This window comes from Triturus cristatus, unplaced genomic scaffold (genome assembly GCF_964204655.1).
Source record: "Triturus cristatus unplaced genomic scaffold, aTriCri1.1 SCAFFOLD_147, whole genome shotgun sequence".
Lineage (NCBI taxonomy): Eukaryota > Metazoa > Chordata > Amphibia > Caudata > Salamandridae > Triturus > Triturus cristatus.
Window position 1 is genome coordinate 1,876,124 of NW_028187462.1, and position 14,161 is coordinate 1,890,284.

Consider the following 14,161-nt stretch of genomic DNA (forward strand, 5'->3'; position numbering starts at 1 on the left):
CAAACAGCTACACGAAGGCCACCAGGGGTCAAATGTCTAGCATGAAGGGAATAAGATAAACTCTCAGTGGTAGGAAGAGGACCTTCTGAGGTACTGAGGAAGGTCTCAAAACAATCAGTCCACCAACAGGCTGAGACGTGTCTCTGTGCAGCACACATGCACAGCAGAGATCAAAGTCCCAACTACGAGGCGACCACCACCCACAGAGCAAGAGGGACCTCTCCTGGAATAAGGGGGATGTTGTGGAGACCAGAAAGTGAGTATAGCCACAAAGGGAAGGAAAATAATCCCTCCCTCTAGGATGCTGCTCCCAACTGAAGACCATCAACCTACACGGAGCAGCGATAAGACACTTCTGTATTATAACGACTCTGCAAAGTGTTGGAAGGTTGAATTCTAAAGTACAGAACGGCTGGAAGGCTCATAGGGGCAATTCACATGCAAACCCCAACTCAGTTTGATATGTGCTTAAGATCACACAATTTAAGCGGGGAAGCCACGATTTATACAGGGTTTCTGGTTTCACTTTTTACAAATCAACCTGTAAACGGGTGGTATATTTGGATTTCCTTATTTTAAGGCTTTCATTTTTAAATCTGTGCATTTTTTATATAGCGCGAACTAGACCTGGAAGATATTTGACCGCTTTGCATGAGCACCAGTGATGTTACACAAGGTCTCAATGCATTGTTCACAGGGATGGGGAGATTACGTGATTTGCCCAGAATCACAGGATGTCGAGCTGACGCCAAGACTCAACGTGTTCCTCAGTTCCAAAGTTGGCGGCTCTGGCCGTGATGTCACTTCCAGGGTGGGAGGCAGAAGCCACAGGAAAGCTCGGTTTGTCATGGGCGGCGAGCCAGAGCCAGAGCCAGGCTCCAGGCTCGAGCATTCAGTGGCTCGCTCACCTCTGTTTATGATACACTGCTTTGTGGATGCACTGGGCTCACTCTCCGGCTGCCACCACCTCCTCAACCGGTGCAAAAGGTCTTCGTGCTCTGGACGCCCTGGTTTGCACTGCTGAGGTGGTGAAAGGGGCTGTGCAAAATGGCATCAGGGAAAATAGCAGACACTTATGGAAGCTAGCGAGACGCCTCCGAGTATTCGCTGCGCTCTACAAGTTTCTTAATTCATTCATTCATTCGTGTTTAGATGTGCACCACTCTCAATACCTGACACTACTAGACACCTCCGGAAAGTCACAGGAAAGTAAAAGGTTACTGACAAGACATTCAGAGAAACATATACTCGTGTTTTTAATGGTAGCATTCCTATAGTTTTCTTCCTACAGCTTTTTAGTCATTTATAGACTTGCCACCACCAGGCCCCTGGGTGTGACTGGCATGATGCCCGTCTCTGAACACCTGTCTCAGTGCCAGGGTGAAGCATGTTTAAGCAGTCCTGGAATGTGTCTTGCAGCGCTTAGACGGAACCCAGAGATGGCGGCATCATTCCCAGCCGCAGTCGGTAGTAGGAGTAGCTGCAGGGCGGTGACGTGAGGAGGGGGAGGGGCAGGTTGGGGGGTAGTAAACTATGGATTACGGAGGTTTACAGGTAAATTAACATATAAATTAATAAAACGAATTTCGTTGCGTGCACTGCATTGCATTTGGGGATGCAGTGCACGCAACGAAATTCGTTTTATTAATGTATATGTTAATTTACCTGTAAACCTCCGTAATCCATAATTTACTACCCCCCACCCTGCCCCTCCCCCTTCCCACGTCACCGCCCTGCAGCTAATCCTACTACCGACCGCGGCTGGCGGTGACGTGGGGAATCTAAAGGGAGTCTTGATGTTGATTTGTTCACTAAACCTATGGCTAAGAATACTCTCCTCCACTTTTCCAGCTTCCATCCAAAGTCCCAAAGAGAAAGCATTCCGTTCAGCCAATTCCTTCGTCTTCGAAGGAATTGTTCTGATCTACAGGACTTCTATAGACATGCAGGAGACTTGAAGCGTAAGTTCAAAGATAGAGGTTATCCGAATAAACTCTTGTCCCACTCCCTCAAACGTGCTAGGTTTTATGATCGCGAAGCATTGGTCAATAAACCTGCAGTCAGAAAAGAACCTCCTAACAAAGTTGTCTTTGTCAGTAAATTTTCCCATCTTAGTAATCAGATCAAAAATGTAGTCAATAAACATTGGCACATTATCAATCACGATGAAGAAACTAAATTGGATAAACCGCTATTTGCATTTAAAAGGAATAGCAATTTAAGAGATATGCTGGTGCATACATATCGTGAGGAGAATGACTTGATACAAAGGACGATCACCAACATTCCAGCAGTTGGGAATGTGAGATGTGGTACCTGTAATGTGTGTCCATTGTGCATACAAGCAAAAGAAATCTCCTACAATGGTTTTACTACTCGATCCACAACGCTTAACAATTGTAGGAGCAAAAACGTGATCTATTTCTTACGCTGCCCCTGTGATCTCGGATACATAGGGGAAACTGGTAGGGAAATCCGAGTGAGAATGCAAGAGCATAGGTCAGCTATAAAAATGAAAAAAGTGACAGCACCCCTTGTACCACATTTCCTTGAAGCAGGACATGGAGAGAATGATTTCTCTTGGTTTATCCTAGAGAAAGTTAAGCTTGACAGGAGAGGTGGCAACATGACTTGTAAACGTAAGGCCCGTGAACAATGGTACATTTCTCAGTTTAATACCACAAGGAAAGGCCTCAATTCACGAGAAGAGTGGGAATCTCTGTTAGTAAGGTGATTTTGTATTTCTCAGCCTGGCAATTATTGGTATCCGTTGCTTGGCACTTTTCATTCTCTCTGGTCCTGCGCTTGAGGTCTTCTTACTTATTATTAAAATCTTCACGCTATAAAAGATACTGCCATAACGAAGTGAATAATGCTAATAGTTGAAGATGAGCGCTCTCTAATGACAGCCGTGCTGTTTGAATTAGTGTAAATCGTAGTATTGGCACATAGAAATTAAGTAGGTGTGGATAATAAGAATCTGTGTTGTGATGATTCCTTTACCTAATTTCCCTTTACGTGACTTTGTCATTCTACACATTCTATCGGGACATTGAGATATTTACCAACTAATTAGTGTATTTGCTCACAGAAGGTAAGGTGACCTCGCGGCCTTGCCATCTTTTCTTTGCTTTTCGGGTCGTTATGCATAATCTTTCGCGCTCATGTTGCTGTGATTTTCGTTTCATTCTATCAAGCATAGTGTAGAAGATCGATGCCTTTCTAAGTTATAGAACTGGGTGAGACATCAACACCTTCAGTATATTAGAAAGAACGGGCTTTAATACATGATTTCAACAGTATCAATACAGTACTAAGATGGCGTCTCCGGTCACAGACATACGAGCTGGCATTTTCTATTTCTATCTCTACTTTCTGTGACCCGGAAGTAGATTCTTTCAGTTCCGTGGTCTGTATCTCCCAGGTGACATTTAAGCCGGAGAAAGGACGAGTTCCGTGTTCAATATATTTGAAGGAATCCATCTTGTGGACCGCATTGAGCCCTGCTAAGGTATGTGAATATAGATAGCATTAGAAAATATCTCGTATTCACGTTGAATACGGGGTCGGTATGGTCATTCATGCTTTGTATCTTTCCTTTGTAGGGACGCACTTGATCTAAGTGTCTATCTTAACCACGCTGGAAGGGCTTTTGAATAAATCAAATGTACTTACTTATATTGAGGGTATCTACTAGTGTAGATGTAATCGCTGGGAGTTATAGGAGTAATCGAGGCACTTGTGTTCTTTTCCCTGTAGGGACGCTCTATATCGGAGGTTCCATCCACTCCACGTCGGAAGGGTGTTAGTAGTTTTAAAGGTACCTACAAATACGGAGGCTATCTATTAATACAGTGAGGGAGTAGTCTGTAATTTGGGTTCCTCTGAGGGTTATAGCAATAATCAATATGCCCGTAATGCTTGACTATAATTCTGAATAGCTGAATATTAAGGTTGGATTCGCTCTTTACGAACATTTACGTAAATCAAGGTCCTCACGCACCTCATGGTCACTGCCTATGGCGGTGATGCTTATGATACTTGTGAATACATAGCCCTGTCAAGTAAATCGATTTCATACTACTCTAGATGTTTAAAGAAAACAATTTTTAGTCTTTCATGACAGTGGCTGAGGAATAAATACCTGAAAGTTCCGTGACACTATGATGAGTTACAGACCTTTGTGTCTTCATCTGTTTTAGATATTTGATAGGACAACGACCTACGATTCCTTCACACTTAGAAAACCTTGGTCAAGGAAGTGTATATATACAACCTGGCTGCACTAAGGATATATCGGTAAATATAGAACCGTATGACTGCAAAAACTGTGATCAGATTAATAAGAGATGGAGCCTAGCCTATGGGTGGGTGTCAATTTTAAACATACATCTGTCTGTTATTGGTATCTTTAATAGGTAACAGACTTCTATGAGAATATTGTTTATGAGTCAACCGATGGAATACTAGCCCTATGGCACCACTATTTATGCAAGCTTAAAAGAACTCATAAAAGAAAAAGGAACCTTTAAGGTAATACCCAGTAATATTTCTAAAGTTCTAGAAATGATATATGAAGAACACTCGAATCTAATATCTGTAAATAGCAAAATAAAGCACTTTTGTGCTGAGGAGTAATATATATATATTAATGAAAAGAAGTTTGCCACAGTGATCACGGAATAAAAATTGAAACATTGAAAGCTATGCTGTCTTATATGAGAGACGTATTTAGGAGAAAGGGAATATTCTCTCACAAGCTACCTAACCTACACTATCATGAATGAGTAGCTGAATGAATATATATATACATATTTTTTAAATAATTTGTTCTTGGGGGAGAAAAGATTTTTTCCTAAACCCAAAGGTTTTTATATCTAAAGAAAACACAGTAGATGTGTAGATTGTTGTATGAATGAGCATATGTGTGTTTTTACTTAAACGCCTAGAGCATGGGCAGGGTCGGTGTAGGAGAGTAGGGTCTGCTATCCTATGGTCACCCCATATTTTTGCTTTTTGCTTCACTGGTTTTTGACATATTGAGGCTGTGGGCCTGCCAATCAGACCCCCAGCCTGCTGTTCTCTCTACTAAATTAAAACTATGCACCCTAGGTGCATAACCAATTGGAAGTGGATCACCCTGTCAGCCCCTGTACCAGTGTACACTAGGTACCCAGGGCATTGGTGTACCCAAGGCCTGCCAGGGGCTGAAGCATGTATTATGCCACCCCAGGCTTGGCCTAACAATTTGACACAACTGGCTGATCACTCAGCTGGGGTAAGTTGGTGTAATCACCTCTTACTTAGGTGTAGTATACCTATACCTAACCTTAAATGGGACACATGGTAACCTATAAGTCACTCCTATGGCAGGCCTTAACAATCCTGAAGGCAGAGTGCTTGGTTCCATGTGAGATGGTGCTCTGGCATGAGCTGAGCCTGTCTGCAGTGGTCGGAACAACTTCCTTCTACTGTTTCCAGATATCGTCCTACCATATACTCTTAAGTGCATTATGAACCTCGCGGTTAAATGCTATCTTTGGTTTGACTTTATCAAAACATGTCGAGTAAGGTGTCATACGAATTGGAATACTAACCCCTCGCCAATTCTGGCGACGGGGTTAGCATTCCACCCTTCTAGAGGGACACGACATGTACAGTACCTGAAACCCGGGTAAAATCAGACATAGCCTCAGCTCCACAAAATGGATGCTGCCACCACAGACACAAGTCTGCCCTCCTGCTGCTGGGAGTCCTTCCAGCTTGGGAGGTGTGGACAAAGGGTTTCCTGCCAGGGGAGGTGCATGCACCACCCCAGACAGGATTTTGTGTATTGGTCAGGTAGGGCTTGAAAGAAACCAGACATGCCTGTGGCTCACAAGGAGCCTCGGTGCATATGCCAGTTCAAACCGGTCCTGGGGCACACCAGTCCCGGGCCTGGGGCGAGCTGGACAAAGGATTGGGGGTGTAACCACCCCCCTTCCTGGTCCCACCCATAGGGAGGGACCTAGCAGGTAGTCCGGCCCCTAGAATCCGCTTAAAGTTAGGAGCTGTGTCCTAAGACTTCAGACATCCTGGAATCAACTTGAAACTAAGAAGAAGACGGGAACTTCGACATTCTGCTGCACAGAAGACTGAAGGAAATCCCCCCGCAAGGTGGTCAGGGAGTGACCACCTTGCTAACGCAAGCACCATCCAGCGAATCAACGTCTGCTTTGCCGCCGCCTCCCGCCGGAGCCCGAGCCCAGAGACTGACAAGACCTGGACTTCCAGACCTCTCACCGCCCGATCCACAGTCCCTGAAAAGAAGAGACCCGTGGAGGCACTGAGACACGTGGAGCCAGCCACCTTGAAACGACCACGACAAGCTGACAAGTGCAACAACCGAGGCTCCCTCCAAGTTGTGCTTTGGGATCTGAGAAGCCCAACCCTCGAGCAGCATCTGCACCAAAGGTGAGCCCTCCAGCATCTCCACGATCTGCGTGGGGCCCTTCTGCATTTTGCCACTCGACGCGCCTAACCGGTTGCTGGCCCGCTGGCTAGTAGCCATCTTGGCGACAAACTTTACAAAATACACCGCTGGTCTGGTTGCTCCAGACTGGCCCTTGCTCCCCTCCAAAGGAGCAGTCCTTCTGACCTTGCTGGTCAGAACCATCAGCTTATTTCATCTCCTACAACAATTGCTTTTGCCAAGGCTTGTTTGCTTCGATCAAGTCGCCGACAGCGAGAGCCTGCGTGGGACAGCTCGTGAACCGACTCCTGGACGTCGTCGACCTCCAGGGACCACGTGGCTGCAGAGACAAGCTACACCTTTCTTCCTGTTTGCACCCGACATTGCCTGGTACCCACCTGGTGCCACGCTGGTCACTGGCTAGTGACTGTGAACACTGTCCCCTCTGCTTACAGGTCTTCAACATCTCCGATCCACTCTTGGATCCACTGCATCTCTCCCGGACCGACCGCCTGCAGCATCTTTGTCTTCAAGCTCCACGGAACAGATAGAAGAAACCCGACGCACTTCGAGGCCTATGCACCCGCTTCCTGTGGGTGAGGTAAAGCTGGCACACCTGTGCCCAAGTGTAGTATTACATCTCTAGTGCCTGTGTTCCAAATCTTGAGTTCCTAGTCCATCCGGAAGATCCTCTTTGCAGTAACTTTGTACTTTTTACGCACCCATTGAAACCTATGGGAGCACGCGTGTGACTATTTGCTCTGCACACGCCACCCGTGGACCTCCTGGTCACTAACTGAAGTTAGCTCCTTGTAGGCCCAGCGATTCTAGAGGCCCTAGGCCTTTTCCCTTTTCTGTTCGTGGTACTTATACCACTATTTTAGTATATGGTTTGAGCGGCCACCAGGGCCTATCCATATAAAGTGCAACTTCTGTGTATTCTACTGTAATCTTGTTTGACGATTTGTGCTCCTGTGCTCATAAAGAGACTAGGGGTTACTTTGAGAAATAAATACATATATATTTTGAATATATCTGTGTGGTGTCCTTTCATTGGTATAAAAGGGGGTTGCATTTGGTAAAACAGCTGGCTTAACACGCTTCACAAGTTTAGCCTCAAAGACTGCTTAGCCTACGCTACCACTAGGGCAGCTAGTCCGAAAAGGTTGACTTACAACCACACCATAAGGGTTTCTTGGCATGGTACAAGGTGATCACTTTAACTAGTGAGCATCATATACCAGGCCAACTTCTCACAGTCGGGTTCATTGAAACATGTCGATTTATGCCACAATAAGGGGAGACACTTATGCTGGTTTGTTGTACATGTTTTTCAGAACTTAATTGGGATCAGCAATATATCCTGAGGAAGGTGTTGGCTTAAACCTGTGGCCTACCGAAACGCGTCGATGCTTTAACAAAAAAAGAAAATCGGATAAAATCTATGACAATATGGGTTGTGTCATATATGTAATGTAATCATATTTCTATTGGGATCACAACCGATGAATCTTTGATTTAGTGATTTTCTTTGTTGAGCGGGAATAATTTCCCTCTTCGTTCTTCTTTTTCCCAATTCTTTTGTTTTTATGAATTATTCAATCATGTATTGATATTGATTTTCACTGTTGGTACTTTGTTTTATTGTGTGCCACTTCTTCATATGTAAAATTCCCATTGATTTTAATTTGTTTATATGTTTGTGAAACTGTTTTCCAACTGTTTTTTTAACTGATATGTACAACTGCTTGCTATGTGGGATACTATTGTGACTTATTTTAATAAATGAATTATTGTACAGTTTGTTTGTTTCATTAAAGCCGATTCTTGCCCTGCCATTTGGTTAAAAAAAATGTTTTTGAAAGTTTTATGTGTTTGAATGATTGTTGGCATATATAGATCCAAGGGAGATCTTCCTTTTTCTGACTAACGGTCTTGCTTGGCACCCCTCTCCCTTGGTACAGGGGTCCCTCTCTCTCTGTTTGGAACCTAGCCCTCTACAGACACGAGCGGCCAGGGGTGTGTTTTGTGCCCAGCAGCCGCGGGCCTCGCTTTCTCTGGTGATTCCCTCCCGCCATATGCTGGGGCAGTCCACACACACTCTGTTTATAGTGACCACTCACATGTTGAGTTGGAGTTCAGACATGACAACATTTTAGGACAGGGAAGTGGGAGATTTTGAAATAGAAATAGGGAGAATGTAATTTCCCTATTGACTTCTATTCAACAAGATGCAATTTCAGGTGGGAGATAGTTAAAGAAAGCCATTTTTGGGTTGAAAAATCACCTGAATCGGGTCTATTGGCATGTCTGGGAGTGTTACTTACTGCCGGTGCTGCGCCTCCTTTTTAGGTCTCGGCTAGGCAGCCATGCGCTGTCTCGTTGAGAGATGCTGTCTACAGTATTGTGGGGGAAGCTCCACCCACTTTCTGCCCATGCTTTTGATTGGCTCAAATCTGAAATGCTGCATTCTGATTGGTTGCCGGCGTATTAGTCCCACCTCCTTACTGCCATGACGTCCTTTTTGTCCTTCCATGGCTATCAGCCCATTTACGTCAGCAACTCTTTTGTTCCCCTGCCTCCCCCTGTTCCCTCCCGCAGTCCGTGACTTCTCTGGCCACCACCACCCCCCAACCACTCCCATTCCTGCCTTCTTCGCCGCCCGCATTTTTGTTTACAATGCAATAGGACTCCCGTAAATACGAGTCCTATTACATTTGTAAATGCTTTTTTTTCATATGATTGGCTGCCTGCATTCACACTTTCTTTTGCCTGACCTGTCCCTCTCACATGCGTGCGATGTTATACATCGTACACATGCGTGCCAAAAGTCTGCCTCTTGTTAAATTAGAGCTGTCTTGAACAGCGACAAATCGCATGTCTCTCCCTTTGTTTACTGAAAATATGCGGCTGATCAGGTCATTTAAGGTGTGTTTACACACAGTCCGATACGATAGAGAGAAACGTCCGCGGTAAAGGAAACCCAGCATGCTGGTAAACAATGGAGCGTTTGTAACACTATGCTTGTGACACAGCAAACCCCGAGTTGAGTCACTCGAGGTAGCGCTGGAGAGTGCTCGGGAGAACGAGGGAAAGCCTACACAAACAGACTGCGCTGCTCAATTAGTGGTGTCAGAGAAACTCTTGATGTCACCTCAGAGACCATTAAACCGTGAACACGAAGGCATTTGGTGACTGCCTCGTGGTGTATGCTAAATAAGGTTACCTCAGTACAGATCCCAGTAAATACTTCCCATAGTTTCTAAAAAAATATATTCTTCCTGTGGCTGTTGTCGGTGTGAGGGACACATCCAGTACTTACTGGTACTATGTATGAAGCTTGTGCTGCCGCAGGGCGTGACGTGCGATCACTGGAGAAACGGGGGCTTTACTCCGTGCACTTTTACGAGTACAGAAACTGTGAACAATACATCATTACCTCAAACAACCTCTTCAGAGACTCCAGAGCTCTTCCTCGCGATCCTGTGTAATTACCAGCGACACCCGCTGTGCTGCAGCCTACTTAAAGACCTAAAGTGACACCGAGTTGGGAATAAGAGACGTCATGGGTCACTGAAAGTCGTGGGTGTTTGCATTTGTTAGGCATTATCCTCTTCCAGCACGGCTCCTGTGCTTATTGCGATAAGGAGCGAATCACTCGGCTGCCTCTGACAACTTAGGCACCTAAATGATTTTTGCCAAATGTTTCGTTTAACACAACAATTACTATCGATTTCCTCATAAACTATCAGTTACGCGACATTGCGGACCCGTTGGCGTTTTGACCATAATGAGTGGAAAGTGGTCTCTGCCTGATGCATTAAATAACAACTGCAGCCGGCATACGTGACCATTGATCCTTGCCTTTGCAGAGAGGCCAAGGATTGGATGACCACGTACTCTGCCACCTTTTTATCCTACAGATAGGCACTGAGAGAAACTTGCACTGCCTTCAGCCGCAACTTAATTGTGGCCCCATAGAAACACCTGGATGAAACTCAGATCAAATTATGCACAAGGCAACAGTTATATGCTGCCTAAAAAAAGTAACACAACATGAAACAAGCATTTGCAATGCAATAGGTCTCGCATTTATAAGAGTTTGAGCTATTGACATTGCAAAATTACAATGCCTTTTATTTATGTTTTGGTTTTAAAACAAATAAAAGGCATTGTCATTTACAATGTCAGTAGCATAAACTCGCCTAAAAGCAGTGTGTGGAGTGCAGCAGTGTGTGGCGTGCAGCAGTGTGCGGCGTGCAGCAGTGTGCGGCGTGCAGCAGTGTTTCGTGTAGCAGTGTGAGGCATGCAGCACTGTGTGGCGTGCAGTGACGTGCAGCAGTGTGCGGTGTGCAGCAGTGTCGTGCAGCATGCAGCAGTGTCGTGCAGCATGCAGCAGTGTCGTACAGCATGCAGCAGTGTTGTGCAGCGTGCAGCAGTGTCGTGCAGCGTGCAGTAGTGTCGTGCAGCGTGCAGCAGTGTCGTGCAGCAGTGTCGTGCAGCAGTGTCGTGCAGTAGTGTGCAGCAGTGTCGTGCAGCAGTGTGTGGCGTGCAGCAGTGTTTCGTGCAGTAGTGTGCGGCGTGCAGCAGTGTGCGGCGTGCAGCAGTGTGAGGCGTGCAGGAGTGTGAGGCGTGCAGCAGTGTGCGGCGTGCAGCAGTGTGCGGCGTGCAGCAGTGTGCAGCGTGCAGCAGTGTGAGGCGTGCAGCAGTGTGAGGCGTGCAGCAGTGTCGTGCAACATGCAGCAGTGAGTAATGCAGCAGTGTGCAGCAGTGTGTGCCATGCAGCAGTGTGTGGCGTGCAGCAGTGTTTTTCGTGTAGCATTGTGCGGCGTGCAGCAGTGTGCGGCGTGCAGCAGTGTGTGGCGTGCAGCAGTGTGAGGCGTGCAGCAGTGTTTTGTGTAGCAGTGTGAGGCATGCAGCAGTGTGCGGCGTGCAGCAGTGTGCGGCGTGCAGCAGTGTGAGGTGTGCAGAAGTGTTTTGTGTAGCAGTGTGAGGTATGCAGCAGTGTGAGGCGTGCAGCAGTGTGAGGCGTGCAACAGTATGGCGTGCAGCAGTGTGAGGCGTGCAGCAGTTTGAGGCGTGCAGCAGTGTGAGGCGTGCAGCAGTGTGAGGCATGCAGCAGTGTGATGCATGCAGCAGTGTGAGGCGTGCAGCAGTGAGGCGTGCAGCAGTGAGGCGTGCAGCAGTGTGAGGCATGCAGCACTGTGTGGCGTGCAGCGGCGTGCAGCAGTGTGCGGCGTGCAGCAGTGTGCTGCGTGCAGCAGTGTGCAGCAGTGTGCGGCGTGCAGCAGTGTGCGGCGTGCAACAGTGTGTGCCGTGCAACAGTGTGTGCCGTGCAACAGTGTTTCGTGTAGCATTGTGCAGCGTGCAGCAGTGTGAGGCGTGCAGCAGTGTGAGGCGTGCAGCAGTGTGAGGCGTGCAGCAGTGTGAGGCGTGCAGAGCAGTGTGAGGCGTGCAGCAGTGTGAGGCGTGCAGCAGTGTGAGGCGTGCAGCTGTGTAATGCAGCAGTGTGCGAAGCAGTGTGTGGCGTGCGGTAGTGTGCGGCGTGCAGCAGTAGCAGTGTGTGGCGTGCAGCAATGTTTTGTGTAGCAGTGTGAGGCATGCAGCACTGTGTGGCGTGCAGCGGTGTGCAGCAGTGTGCGGCGTGCAGCAGTGTCGTGCAGCATGCAGCAGTGTCGTGCAGCATGCAGCAGTGTCGTGTGGCGTGCAGCATTGTTTCGTGCAGTAGTGTGCGGCGTGCAGCAGTGTGCGGCGTGCAGCAGTGTGCGGCGTGCAGCAGTGTGAGGCGTGCAGGAGTGTGAGGCGTGCAGCAGTGTGAGGCGTGCAGCAGTGTGAGGCGTGCAGCAGTGTCGTGCAACATGCAGCAGTGAGTAATGCAGCAATGTGCAGCAGTGTGTAACATGCAGCAGTGTGTGGCGTGCAGCAGTGTTTTTCGTGTAGCATTGTGCGGCGTGCAGCAGTGTGCGGCGTGCAGCAGTGTGTGGCGTGCAGCAGTGTTTTGTGTAGCAGTGTGAGGCATGCAGCAGTGTGAGGCGTGCAACAGTATGGCGTGCAGCAGTGTGAGGCGTGCAGCAGTGTGAGGCGTGCAGCAGTGTGAGGCGTGCAGCAGTGTGAGGCATGCAGCAGTGTGAGGCGTGCAGCAGTGTGAGGCGTGCAGCACTGTGTGGTGTGCAGCGGCGTGCAGCAGTGTGCGGCGTGCAGCAGTGTGCGGCGTGCAGCAGTGTTCGGCGTGCAGCAGTGTGCAGCAGTGTGCGGCGTGCAACAGTGTGTGCCGTGCAACAGTGTGTGCCGTGCAGCAGTGGGAGGCGTGCAGCAGTGGGAGGCGTGCAGCAGTGGGAGGCGTGCAGCAGTGGGAGGCATGCAGCAGTGGGAGGCATGCAGCAGTGGGAGGCATGCAGCAGTGTGAGGCGTGCAGCAGTGTGAGGTGTGCAGCAGTGTGAGGCGTGCAGCAGTGTGAGGCGTGCAGCTGTGTAATGCAGCAGTGTGCGAAGCAGTGTGTGGCGTGGGTAGTGTGCGGCGTGCAGCAGTAGTAGTGTGTGGCGTGCAGCAATGTTTCGTGTAGCAGTGTGCAGCATACAGCAGTGTGCGGCGTGCAGTAGTGTGTGGCTTGCAGAAGTGTGCGGCGTGCAGCAGTGTGTGGCGTGCAGCAGTGTGTGGCATGCAGCAGTGTGTGGCGTGCAGCAGTGTGAGGTGTGCAGCAGTGTGAGGCGTGCAGCAGTGTGTGGCATGCAGCAGTGTCGTGCAGCATGCAGCAGTGAGTAATGCAGCAGTGTGCAGCAGTGTGTGGCGTGCAGCGTGCAGCAGTGTGTGCTGTGCAGCAGTGTGTGCCGTGCAGCAGTGTTTCGTGTAGCATTGTGCAGCGTGCAGCAGTGTGTGGCGTGCAGCAGTGTGTGGCGTGCAGCAGTGTTTTGTGTAGCAGTGTGCGGCGTGCAGCAGTGTGCGGCGTGCAGCAGTGTGAGGCGTGCAGCAGTGTGTGGCGTGCAGCAGTGTGAGGCGTGCAGCAGTGTGAGGCATGCAGCAGTGTGAGGCATGCAGCAGTGTGAGGCATGCAGCAGTGTGAGGCATGCAGCAGTACATGAAATACAAGCATCTCACTGCTAATGGGTTAAACACTGAATATAATACCATTTACCAGCACAACATGGGTCTAGAGACACACAGAAAGGCAGAATAGAGTCCGCTATTTCAGATCACATTCTCAGCCTACAGCTTGGTGTCATTAGCTGGTGCGCTTACACCACCACTGTTAAGCGCCCGGCTTTTAACTAGTGCACCACGTGCTGCCCCACGAGGCCGCCAGTAACTGCAACACTGGGGCTCGTGCCCCAGCCCTTTCACTGTATAAAACACTGTTAGCAGATCTGTTAATCCCACTGGTGCAACTCCAGTGAGGCAGGACTACGGCTCCCACAATGCATCACATTATTAAACGAAAGCTCAGGACTGGAAAAGACTCGAGACCTGACTGTTCAACTGAAACCCCCACCGCAGCAGCCTCAGCGCCTGGTTACCCTTGGGGGCGATTAGACGCACTTTACAAAACTTGTTGATGTTAAATTGATAATGAATACGTGGTTGCTGGCGAATGAGTGCATCAGATAATCTGTGCTAGAAGTAAAATGTGGACTTTATGCCACACCCGAGCGAATAAACGGAAATACTTCTTTGCTCGGATACCAACCCCACCTTGTTCTCTCTCTTACACGCACA